Source organism: Rhipicephalus microplus, chromosome 3 (assembly GCF_043290135.1).
Source record: "Rhipicephalus microplus isolate Deutch F79 chromosome 3, USDA_Rmic, whole genome shotgun sequence".
Classification (NCBI taxonomy): domain Eukaryota; kingdom Metazoa; phylum Arthropoda; class Arachnida; order Ixodida; family Ixodidae; genus Rhipicephalus; species Rhipicephalus microplus.
This window is the reverse complement of record NC_134702.1, coordinates 286,705,424-286,718,018: the sequence shown is the minus strand read 5'-3', so window position 1 is coordinate 286,718,018 and position 12,595 is coordinate 286,705,424. Positions and strand designations below refer to the sequence as shown.

General features: G+C 48.7%; 1 protein-coding gene and 1 pseudogene across 2 annotated transcripts in view; both read left to right on the top strand.

Annotated features, from left to right (window-relative positions):
• LOC119167552 (sedoheptulokinase) overlaps positions 1 to 12,595 on the top strand; it is a 404,791-nt gene that overhangs the window by 38,929 nt on the left and 353,267 nt on the right. The window lies entirely within an intron of this gene.
• Positions 193 to 3,319, top strand: LOC142802726 (uncharacterized; annotated as a pseudogene).

Below are 12,595 nucleotides of genomic sequence, written 5' to 3'. Positions count from 1 at the left end.
CTGAAGAAAAATGGAGACAGCAGATTATGTGTTGATTTTAAGCTCACCGTGAATCCGGTAACTCACCTGGAACAACACCCTTTGCCTGAGGTGGATGATATTTTTGCCACGCTTTATGGGGGAGAAGTCTTCACTGCACTGGATTTGAGCAATGCCTATAACCAGCTCCCGCTTGATGAAGAAGCGAAGACGATGACTGTCATCAATACGCACCAGTGCTTTTACTCGTACAACCGACTAGCCTACGGTATCTCGTCGGCTCCCGCATTGTTCAAGCGGTGCATTGAGTCGTTGTTCCGGGACTTTCCAAGAGTACGTGTATACCTAGACGACACCATAATCGCCGAGAAAGAACGGGACACTGCCACGTTTCGACAAGTTCTCCCGAGACTTCGTGACAATGGCCTCCAACTGAACAAAGCCAAATGTCGGTTCCGTGAAAAAGAAGTGCAGTTTCTGGGGCACAAGACTGATGCGACCGGCCTTCACCCACTGCGGGACAACCTCGAAGCCGTAACAGCTGCTCCAAGGCCAGCATCGGTAAGCCAACTCAAGTCATTTATAGGGCTCATAACCTGTTACTCGAAATTTTTGCCGAATTCGGCCACGACCTTGGTTCCGCTCTATCGCTTACTGGGCAAGGGAAAATGCTGGTATTGGGAAAAAGAGCATCAAAGAGCGTTCGAAGGAGCGAAGCGCGCCTTGTTAAAGGCGAATTTTCTTGTTCACTATTATCCGCAGAAAGAGTTGCGGCTTGAATGTGATGCTTCATCAGATTACTTAGGGGCAGTATTATTGCATCGCATTGATGGCGTGGATCACCCGATAGCTTTTCGTTCAAGAACGCTGACGTCATCGGAACGCAATTATTCCCAAATAGAGAAAGAAGCGCTGGCCTTGGTGTTTGGAATTTGCAAAATCTGTAATTTCTCGCTGGGGAACCGTTTCACGCTGGTGACAGATCATAAGCCACTCACCGCACTTTTCCACCCCAACAAGCCCATGCCGCAGATGGCGGCAGCTCGAATTCAGCGTTGGGTGCTTCTTCTATCAGCTTACCAGTACAATCTAGAATACCGCAAGGGAACCCAAAACGGTAACGCAGATGCCCTCAGTCGCTTGCCTTTGCCAAGAGACCATGAACGTGGAGGTCAAGAAGTGACAGAATACGTACTGTATACGCAGGGTCTGGACGCAAGTGCACTTCCGTCTAACCAAATCATTACTTTGACCCAGGAGGACAGCACACTTCGGCAAATCCGGGAGTGGATTGAACAGGGCTGGTCATCACGTCTTACAGGGCAGCAGCAGCATCTGCAACCGTACTTCACGCGCCGACATGAACTTGTCGTGAGCCATAGCCTCGTTTACTGGGGTCATCGTGTGGTGGCGCCAGAGGCAGCCCGTCAGTGCCTACTCAACGAGCTGCACGACACGCACCCAGCTGCTGGGGCCATGAAGAGGGTCGCTCGCACGCTGTTCTGGTACCCAGGATTAGACAAAGATATTGAAAAGTTGGTGCAAAACTGTCCACAGTGCGTGCAAGGGTGGTCCATGCCGGCGGCGCAAGTGCCATCACCTTGGCCTAAGACAGGGAAGCGGTGCTTTCGAGTTCACATGCATTTTGCAGGTCCTGTTAATGGGTACCTAATTTTTGTCCTAGTTGACGCGGAAACAAAGTGGATAGAAGCAATGCCGCTAAAAACAGCTACCTCAGACACAACTATTCACTTGCTTAGAGAATTTTTTGCTCGTTTTGGTATCCCGCAGTGTGTGGTTTCTGACAACGGCCCCCAGTTTTCGAGTGCGACGATGGCAGACTTCATACATGAAAACAGCATACGCCATGTCCGGACGGCGCCGTACCACACTCAATCAAATGGACTAGTGGAGCGAGTGGTGCGAACAATAAAAGACGGCCTCAAGAAAATCAAGCGAAGCACATTGCAAGAAAGATTGTCTCGTTTTCTGTTCCGTTACAGATCTACGCCTCTTGAGAGTGGCAAATCACCAGCTCAAGTGCTGCTGGGATTCAAGTCCCGGACAAGGTTGTCCGCCCACTTACCAGCAGTGGCAGTGCCTGCAGAGGCCGAGGCTACCTGAGAACAACCTTTTAAGTCACAACGCCACCCCTTTTCCCACCCGGAAAGCCCATCTGGTCCCGCCAATTTCAACAAGGGCAGAAATAGCTGCCAGGGACAGTAATAGCAACGGACGGCAATCGGATGGTGAAAGTGGAGACCCCCTTGGGCACCCAGCGCCGGCATGTCGACCAGCTGAGGGCACGGCTGACGTCAAGCACGCCGGAAAAGAACCCATCGGCAACTTGCACAAGTCCAGTGGAAACTCAGCCGGCCCCAGACGCTCGAGAAGCCAGTCCAGTGACCATTGACTCTAGTCCAGCGACCCCTCAGTCGCCCGCCTCCGCGCGAGCAACCAGGGCGCCGGAAGCAGTCCCAAATCTACTCCGTCGTTCAACGCGAACGCGACACCCTCCGGAACGACTGGGCTTTTAAAGGGGGAAGAGATGCAGCGTTGGCAATAAACCACTATCACCCGCCCATCCCCTTATTAATAGTTAGCAAGCCAGCCCAATGTACTCGGCTGTTACTCGTGTCTCACGTGGTTTCACTATAAAAAGACCATGTATCAAGGAGTAAACCGTTCAGTTCGTGTAGCCACTACGTTGCGTCACTTCAGGCCTCTCCTACATTTCCTTCCTCCGTGCCTGCCAGTCTTCAGTAACACCAGCTGCTCGGAAGAAAGAGTAAGATCGAAAACTGTACGTAAAACCAAAGAACCTTTTTCTTTAAATTGCGTTGCATAAGTGGTCGGTGTTTCGGCTGCCTAATATTGTTGATACGATAATGCTGAAGATCGCGTACCGTATTACCACTCCCGTCGGTGTCTACGGAAGGAGTGGTGTTCCTCGCGTTTTGCCTTGGTGACAGACGCGTTCATGTATATTACCCTGTCGACTGTGCAGAAACAGTGTTCTTGGCCGAGTAAAAATTGCGTTTTCCCTATTAGTATTTACAAACGTCAGACGACCGCTCATGAAAGATCAGTGTCAAGATTTCTACTTTCCGTCGTTGTCTTCGGGTCCCCTAAAAAAGTAACGTGATTGCCTTAGAGAGCTCTTGCGTCTCTAAACGAAGGAAAACAATGATGCCGACCAAGTACGCACTAAAATTTAGGAAATGATTTCTTGGCTTTACTTTGTTCTAATCGCTCAGCACCTGGCCGGCCGTAGTTGTTTTTTGTGTGAAATAAATCTCGACGCTTCAAAAAAGCTTTATGTTCTTTTCCTTAAAAATGAACGTTTACTTATTTATTCTCATAAAAATGTAAGAGTTGTTGCATGGTAGTTGTGACAAAAAGAACATGTTAGATGCGCTTGCGAAACCAAAATCGCACGAAAACTGACTACTTGGTGCTACAGCGGCTAAAATAAGGAAGTGTTATGAACGCGCCGGCTAGTGCGTAACGCCTTCGGAGGAAACCGCCAGGTGGCGCTGGTACACGTTTGCATGAGGGCAGAGGTGCAATCGGGAATGGATGTAAATCAAAGGACTGTGGGACGCCTCGCGTTGGGTGCTCACGGGAAGACGACAAACGAGGCTGTAAAGGGCGATATGGGGTGGGCGGGTTTTGAGGCGAGGGAAGCGCAGAGCAAAATAAGGTTCGAAGAAAAGCTAAGAAATATGAAGGAGAGTAGATGGGCAGAGAAGGTGTTCCGTTATTTGTATAGGAAGAGCGTGGACACACAGTGGAGAAAAAGAACTAGAAGACTCACTAGTAAATATACGGCTGGTATTGTGAGCCATATGTCAACAAAGAGCGTTAAGGGAAAAGTCAGGGAGGCGGAGAGGATTTACTGGATGGCAGCTATGGAGAAAAAACCGGCTTTGAGTAACTACCGAAAGGGCAAAAATGAAATAAGGAGGGAGGCATTTTACGATAATTCAAGGGGAAGCGCTTTACTGTTTGAAGCGAGATCGGGTTGCCTTAGAACGCGTAGTTATAAAGCAAGATTCAGTAAAGAAGAAGAACAATGCACATGCTGCGGGAAAGATAAGGAAACGGCGGAACATGTTCTGATTGAATGTGGAGATATCCACCCAGGTGTACGTTTGGGCACGAACCTACAGGAAGCCTTGGGTTTTAGGGACAACAATGGAAAGCTGAACACACCCGCGATTGAAATAAGTAAGAGACGGTTAGAGTATTGGTGGCAGAAAATTAGAGAGAAAGGACAAAAATAAATATTGGAAAAATAAAATATGGACAGTGTGCCGTAAATGGCAGAGAACTTAAGCTGAAAATTTACCTTTTTTCCATTAAGATAGAATTTATCGAAGTAGAGGCATTAGGCCAACATAAAAAAAAAGAAAAAAAGATTTTTTTTTTTCGAGCCTGGTGGCATACTTGTCACCACCCCGTTATAAAGGGGACGCTCATAGCATCCATCCATCCATGATAATACTCGGGGTAGTTCTCTACTGTTTGAGGCCAGGACGGGAGTACTGCGAACCAAGACATATCGGGCCAAATACGAAGGGGTCGACACAGTATGCAGTGCGTGTGGAGAGGAAGAAGAAACTGCCGAACACTTGATAATGTTCTGTAAAGGGCTTCACCCTATAGTTCAGGATGATGGCGCAGAGTTTTTCAAAGCACTGGGATTTAGGGACAGCGAGGGCAAAATAGACTTTAAGCGGGTAGACTTAACTAGAAGGAGGTTATCTGATTGGTGGCTAAAGTCAAGGCACGAGTGAAAATTAAACCCTTCACTGCGAAGTACGAATCCTCAACTTCATTATTTAAAGGAAAAAAAAAGATAAATGTAATGGTTAGTTCACTAAGTATTACGGCTAGGTGGCGTTAGCCGCCGCCCGATCTAAAGGGTACAGCCACATCCATCCATCCATCCATCCATGGCATTATAAAGGAAAGACTGCAGGCGTGGATAGAGGATGAGGGGGTGCTGGGGGAACTGCAGAATGGGTTTCGGAAACACAGGAGGTTGGAAGACAATCTGTTCTCACTGACGCAGCGCATCGAAATAGCAGAAAAGGAACACAGGCCCCTGTGGGTAGCATTTTTGGATATCAAGGGAGCGTACGATAGCGTGGTTCAAGAGGAATTGTGGGGAATACTGGACACACTAGGCGTGGAACATGTAGTCACTAATGTTTTAAAGGATATCTATAAAGGTAACAAGGTAGTTATAAAGTGGGAAATACAGGTATCCAAGCCTGCAGAGGTAAAACGGGGGCTTAGGCAGGGGCGCCCCCTGTCACCCTTATTATTCATGATGTACCTACAAGGATTAGAGTCCAAATTAGAGGGAAGTGGACTTGGCTTCAACCTCTGTATTGTCAAACAAGGACAACTCTATGATGAGGCACTATCAGCATTAATGTACGCAGATAATATAGTGCTAATGACCGACAACAAGGAAGATTTGCAGAGATTGATGGACATCTGCGGTAATGAGGGAGATAGGTTAGATTTTAGATTCAGGAAGGAAAAATCAGCAGTCATGATTTTCAATGACAACGAAGGTAGTGAGCTTAGAATACAGGAGGTCACGCTAGAGATAACAGATAAATACAAATATCTGGGCGTATGGATAAGCAATGGGACCGAGTATCTGAGGGAACACGAAATATACGTGACGACTGAAGGTAACAGGAATGCAGCTGTCATGAAAAATAGGGCACTGTGGAATTACAATAGGTATGATGTTGTGAGAGGAATATGGAAAGGGGTCATGGCTCCTGGGCTGACGTTCGGCAATGCGGTCTTGTGCATGAGATCAGAAGTTCAAGCAAGATTAGAAATTAAGCAACGTGGAATAGGCAGGCTTGCTTTAGGAGCTCACGGGAATACACCAAATCAAGGAGTGCAAGGTGATATGGGATGGACATCATTTGAGGGCAGGGAAGCTAGCAGCAAGATAAAATTTGAGAAGTGATTGAGAGAAATGGGGGAAGAGCGTTGGGCTAGGAAGGTTTTTGGCTACTTGTACATGAAGAATGTGGATACAAATGGAGGAAGCGAACCAGGAAGTTGACTGGTAAATACTTAGAAAACAGCAGGTGGCCAAACGAAAAAGAACTATCGGTTAAGAAGAAAGTGAAGGAAACGGAGACTGACATGTGGAGAATGGGCATGATTAAGAAGTCCGCACTAGAGATCTATCAAACTTTTAAGCAGGAAATTGCCAAGGAAAGGATCTATGATAATACTCGGGGTAGTTCTCTACTGTTTGAGGCCAGGACGGGAGTACTGCGAACCAAGACATATCGGGCCGAATACGAAGGGGTAGACACAGTATGCTGTGCGTGTGGAGAGGAAGAAGAAACTGCCGAACACTTAATAAGGTTCTGTAAAGGGCTTCACCCTATAGTTCAGGATGATGGCGCAGAGTTTTTCAAAGCACTGGGGTTTAGGGACCGGGAGGGCAAAATAAACTTTAAGCGGGTAGACTTAACTAGAAGGAGGTTATCTGATTGGTGGCTTAAGTCAAGGCACGAGTGAAAATAACTCTTCACTGCAAAGTACGAATCCTCAAACTCACTTTTTAAGGGAAAAAATAAATATAGTTTTTGGTTCATTAGGTATTACGGCTTGGTGGCGCGAGCCACCGCCCGATCTAAAGGGTACAGCCTTATCCATCCATCCATGGCGCCATCACAAAAGCCATCAAAGAGAGGGTAAGAGGTGACAAGAGGGTTGCAGTAGGGGCGTTCCCAGGACGCAAGCTGGATGCAGTCGTGAGGCAAGCGAGCGCAAAGCTCAAAACGACAGCTGATAGACGAAACCTCGTGATAATTTCAGGCGGTTTAAACGATGTCCTAAATGAAGATGCAGCAGGACTAGCAGCCACACTGGCGAAAGGCGTCGATGACATGTGCGCCACTTCTCCTAAGGTACAGGTAGTGATATGCATGATACCGGAGGTACCGGTGCGTGATAGCAACCTGCAAAGAGCGGTGGTCAACGCAAACCAAGAGATATGGTGGATGAGTCGAGAAAAAGGCTTTGAAGCGGTGGCATTAAACAGAGAGGTGCATAGGTGGGGGGGTTTTCAATGAGACGGAATTCACTTCGATTGTCGGCTAGGTCATGAGGTGGGTTGGCGACTTGCAGGACGCGCAGTAGCTTTTTTGGGGGGGCAAGCGAGCCCTTCGGGGTGCAGGATAGCTAGTAACGAGGAAAACAACCAGGGAGACACTTCGACAGGTGGTATGGACAGATACGATTCCAAAGTGGCACCAATATCTAAGATAGGTAGAGTCCAGGGCATAAATAGACGTAGCCACGAGCGCCGAGCCAATTCAGACATAGGTGTTATGTTTTGCCGCTCATAAGTTGATTGTGCGGATGAGACAGCACCAGAAGCTACGTTATTCAAATCTTTTTTCTCGGATCTCTCTCGGCAAAGTCGCAAATTGCTTCCTTTGAGCATGGGACGACAGCGCGGGAAGCTACGTTATACAAAGCTTCTTTCTCGACTCTCTCTCGGTATGCCCGTGTAACTGTACACCACTTATCCTCTGGAATGCAAACTACGTCCGTCTCCTCCGCTGCCGGGGACAAACACACAATGTGAAACGAACCCGCTCAGCCAACCGGCTTGGAATGTTTGTGGTTTAGAGACAAGTCGCCGCTGCTGGGGGCAAACGCACAATGGGATTAAGCGACCCCGTCCTGCTTCCGTGGCCGGGCGCGAGCTCAGTGGGAGTAGGCGACACGCTCTGCCCTGGCGATCGGCTCAAAGTCGCAGCGATGCACGACCCGAGCACAAGGAAAGCGGAGAAAGTCAAAGGCCGCTGGCTACCTGCGGGGGCAATTACGTTCCGCGCGCAATCATTCAATTTCCGGCTTTGGAGGTTCGTCTCGGCTCGCTGGGTGTGGGAAAGGGCATGAATGTACCGGGTCTACAATGCCGATATCTCCGGAGCGTTAGAATTCCTGAGCGCGTGGGAGGTGGAGAGAGAGACATGATGGGAAAGAGTACCAAAACGCCTGTTTAAACTGTAGAAGCGCTGCTGTCGAGAGTAAGGTCAGCCCAGTAGGGAGTGTCTTAATCTGAGTGGAAACAGATTGGATGAGAGAATGTTGAGGCGGACCAGCAGTGGCCCCCTCCCTTTTTTCTTTGTTACCGCAAGATGCTTAAGACTGGAGGGAATCCGTTTCTCTTCAGTCGAGGCTGCAATCACTTAACTGATAGATCAGTACGACTCCGTACGATGCAACTTTTGTCTGGGCCGTAACCACTTGGTGGTCGAACAGTGAGACTAAGTACGTTGTATGTAGTAACAGTGTTCTAGGCTCTAACTTAAGAAAAGTTAAGTAGAAGAATAAGACGCTGTTTATGTCTGTGTTATCATGAGTGTGCTTCGGCAAGATGTACATATGACTGTAAATAATTCGCTGTAATATACCTTCAAGTTTTCATTACCTCCAACCTGCCTCCTGCTTCACCGACGCCGATCATCTCCTTGACGGGACTTCAATCCACATCAAGGAGATCAACGAACGAGAAGGAAAACTTAACTGGCGCAGTCGACAGGATTCGGCGAGCTCTGCAGCACCATACACTGGACCAGCGCTGAGAGGACCGAGGGGCAAGGCATCCAACAGCCACCAGCGGCAAAGTCGAGACGCTCCCACAGCAGCCAACTCCGGCACCGTGGAGGAGATCCGGGAACGACAGTGCATACAGCAAAGGGTGAGCAGGATTTATTGCGTTCTTCTCTAGTTGGCATGGTAGTTTATGTGTAGAGCACATGGTGAGAACACGCGGGGGTGCTAAAACAATGGAGTCTAATGAAGATGAGGGTACGAGAGCGGCAGATGTGAATCGGAGTCGAGAACCATCCAATGATGGTATTCAAAATTCTGATCAGTCAAATTAGGCGACAGTGCTTACTCAGAGGCAAGAATCGATGCAGCAGGCATCTCAGGTTTTGCCGAAATCAAGCGAAGCGAGAACGCTCGAGCTTGAAATTCAAAAACTCAATCTTCAGATTCAGTACGAAAATTTATTGCAGGCTAGAATGAACGCGGAACGTCTCAATGGCACGTTGTTCAACACTGGGTCGGAGACGGGTGATCAGAGGCGCCGGGGTTTCGATTCTGTTCAGCAATGTGCAAAAGTGCTAAAAGGGTTCCACCTGCCGAGTGACGCGGATGTCCCATTATGGTTTGAGGAAGTAGAAAAACTTTTTGCTACTTACCAGGTACCGCACGAGAGCCGCGTGCATTTGGTTATGCCAGCGCTAACTGAGCGAGTCCGTTACCTACTGCGTAACCTCAACCCTGAAGAGAGTGCAGATTATGAGTCAGTTAAAGCAGCAGTGCTGATGGAACTGAAGCTTTCTCCGGCAGAGTACCTGCAGAGGTTCGAAAGAGCAGTAAAGCGTAAGGAAGAGACGTGGGCGCAGTTCGCGTCCCGCGTGAAAACTTATTTCTCATACTACCTCCAAGTGAGAGAAGCCGACACGGTAGAAGTGATGACAGAACTCATGGTTGCTGACCGCATAAAATCGGGCCTTAGTACGGAGGGTCTTGAGTATGTGAGATTAAGGGAAGGTGAGGGATGGCTCAGGCCAACTGAGATCGCGAAAGTGCTCCAAGCTTTCGAACAAGCGAAAGGGAAAGGGCGTGCTTCAAAGCAACCAACTGTAGAAATGGGGTAGAAGCCGGCGACACGAGTTGAGAAAGGGGCTCTGAAATGCCACTTATGTCACGGCTCAGGCCATTTCGCTAAAGAGTGCCCGAAGGCTAGTGATAAGGAGAACAACCCCAAGAAGGCTACGGAGCCAAAGCGGAAGGTTCAAAAGGTAACGTTATCCCACGAGACGGATACTGAAATACCTACTGGAATACTTAGCACAAAGGTGAAGTCTCTGAAACACGAGGGTGAAGGCACAGATAAACTGCAGTTGATTCCTGTTTCATGTGCAGGCATATCCGCAGATGCGATTTTGGATACGGGGAGTGAGATAACCGCCATCCGGGAGAGTCTGCTTCCGCGAAGTGTTGTAGAGCCGTCTGGCACGGTAAGATTGGTGTCCGCTTTCGGTAAAACTATCGAGGCAAAGCTAGCTACGTTACCGGTCAAACTAAATAGCCCGCGAGAGGTTACGGAGCCTCAGAACGTCGACCTACTCTGCGCGTTAACTGATGAGCTCGTCGAGGGCACCGATTGTTTGTTGACCAAGGACGATTGGAAGCTTTTGTTGAAGGCCAGCAGCCCTCTGGCACCCTGTCGAGCGCTGGCCGAGCCTGCTCACGAGGCGGAACAAGCAGTAGAGAAACAAAAGCAGTTGCCTGCAATCTTACCTTGGAGGAGAAAGATGATTCCGGGGAAGAGGCGCAAACTGATGAAGAAAGAGAGGCGTCATTAGGCCAAAGAGTAGAGTTCCGCAATGTGCAGTTGGGCGACACTACGCTAAAGAAATGTTGGGAAGATGCGCGTAGTGGGAAATCCGGCATGTTCATTTCAGACGGACTATTATACCACTGCGACTCAATAGCAGGCACTCGAGTGAGTCAGCTAGTTGTCCCCAAAGATGAGCGCACTGAGGTGATGCACTTAGCACACGAGTCACTATGCGGGGGGCACCTAGGGTCAAAGAAAACAAGAGCTCGCATTAGGTATAATTTTTTTTGGCCGGGTATGGCGAAGGAGATATTAGAGCATTGTCGTTCGTGCCATGAATGCCAAATTCGTTCAGACAAGCGTCGCACGGATAAAGTGCCTATAACTCCGCTCACTAGACCCGAGCATCCTTTCCAAGTTGTCAATGTAGATGTGATCGGACCCCTAGACACACCATCAGCGAGAGGGCATAAGTACGCGCTGTGCTTAGTGGATCTTTGCACGAGGTGGCCAGAGGTGATCCCACTGCGCTCTCTGACAGCTAAGGCGACTGGTGATGCACTGATTGAGATATTAAGTCGCACAGGCGTTCCGGAGATGATCTGCTCCGATCAGGGCACTAATTTCAAATCGCAGCTCACGCAAACGATGCTGGAGAAATTAGGTTGCATGCCAAGATTTTCAACCCCAGAACACCCAGAGAGTAATGGAGTTGTAGAAAGGTGGAACCGAGTACTCAAAAACATGTTGTGTCATGCCATTCAAAGAGACTCCAAGAATTGGGACAAATTGATCCCAATGGTTTTATGGGCTTATCGGGAAGTCCCCCATGAGGTAACCGGAGTAGCTCCGTTTTGTCTATTGTATGGAAGGAATCCCACGGGACCGCTTCTAATACTGCAGAAGACTTGGACGGGAGAAATGCCGGTGCCCGCAACATTAAGAGAAAACCCCGCTAAGTATTTAAAACAACTTAAGGAGCAGCTCGAGACGGCCGCTAATATAGCTGAGCTAACTAGTGCAACTCATCAGGAGAGTTACGCCAGTGCTTATATTCGCAGCAGCAGGCTCAAAGCTTTTAACGTTGGCGACCAAGTTGTAGTTTTCGACAATGATCGGAGTGGTAAAATGTCACCTAAATGGCTAGGCCCATTCACAGTGGTTGGACGTGAGCGCGAACATTCTTACCGTGTTGAAACATCTGAGGGAAAGGTTAAAACTGTCCACGCCAACAACATTCGACCTTACTATGCAAGAGTCAGTCATATTGGGGTCGTCTTCGATGAGGACCATGATTTTGGGGAGGTGGAATATGCCCCACAGCCAACCACTGTGAAGCGGGAAGAGCTAGTGGTAACGAGCCAGAAGGTTGCTCACCTTGATGCTGACGCGCAGGAGGAAATACAGGCGGTGTTCCAAAGACATCGCACACTCTTTGACGGCACTCCGGGTATAGCAAAGGTAGATGAACATAAAATAGAAATAGAACCGGGTCACCAGCCAAAAAAGGCGTTTCCGTATCGGGTGCCGGAACTATTAAAGAAAGAAGTCAGCCGGCAAGTTGACGAACTTTTGACTTGGAAGTTGATCTACCCCACGGAGAGTGAGTTTGCACACCCGGTGGTATGCGTCGGAAAAAAAGATGGGACTATCCGCATGTGTGTGGACTACAGAGCGTTAAATGCCGTCACCAAAGCGGATGCGTTCCCGATGATGAGACCTCAGGAATTGATTTTCCGAGTAGGCAGAGCGCAGTTCATTACGGTAGTGGACCTTAGGCGCGGGTACTGGCAGGTACCGATGGAAGAAAAGAGTCAGAAATTTACCGCATTTGTAACGCATGAAGGTCAGTACGCATGGAAAGTGATGCCTTTCGGGCTGAAAAATTCCGCGGCAACCTTTCAAAGAATGGTGAACAAACTCTTGTCGCAACATCAAGTGTATGCCACGGCATACCTAGATGACATTGCTATTTTTTCTAGCACTTGGGCGGAGCACTTAAGGCATCTCGACATTATTCTTAAGGTCTTAGAGAAGGCGGGACTGAAAGCCAGCCCGGAGAAGTGTCAGATTGCGCAATCCCACATACATTACCTGGGGCATATTGTCGGTTCAGGGACACACGCACCAGACCCAGAAAAGATAGCAGCAGTTAAGAACTTGGTACCACCGCGCACCAAGAAGGAACTACGCAGC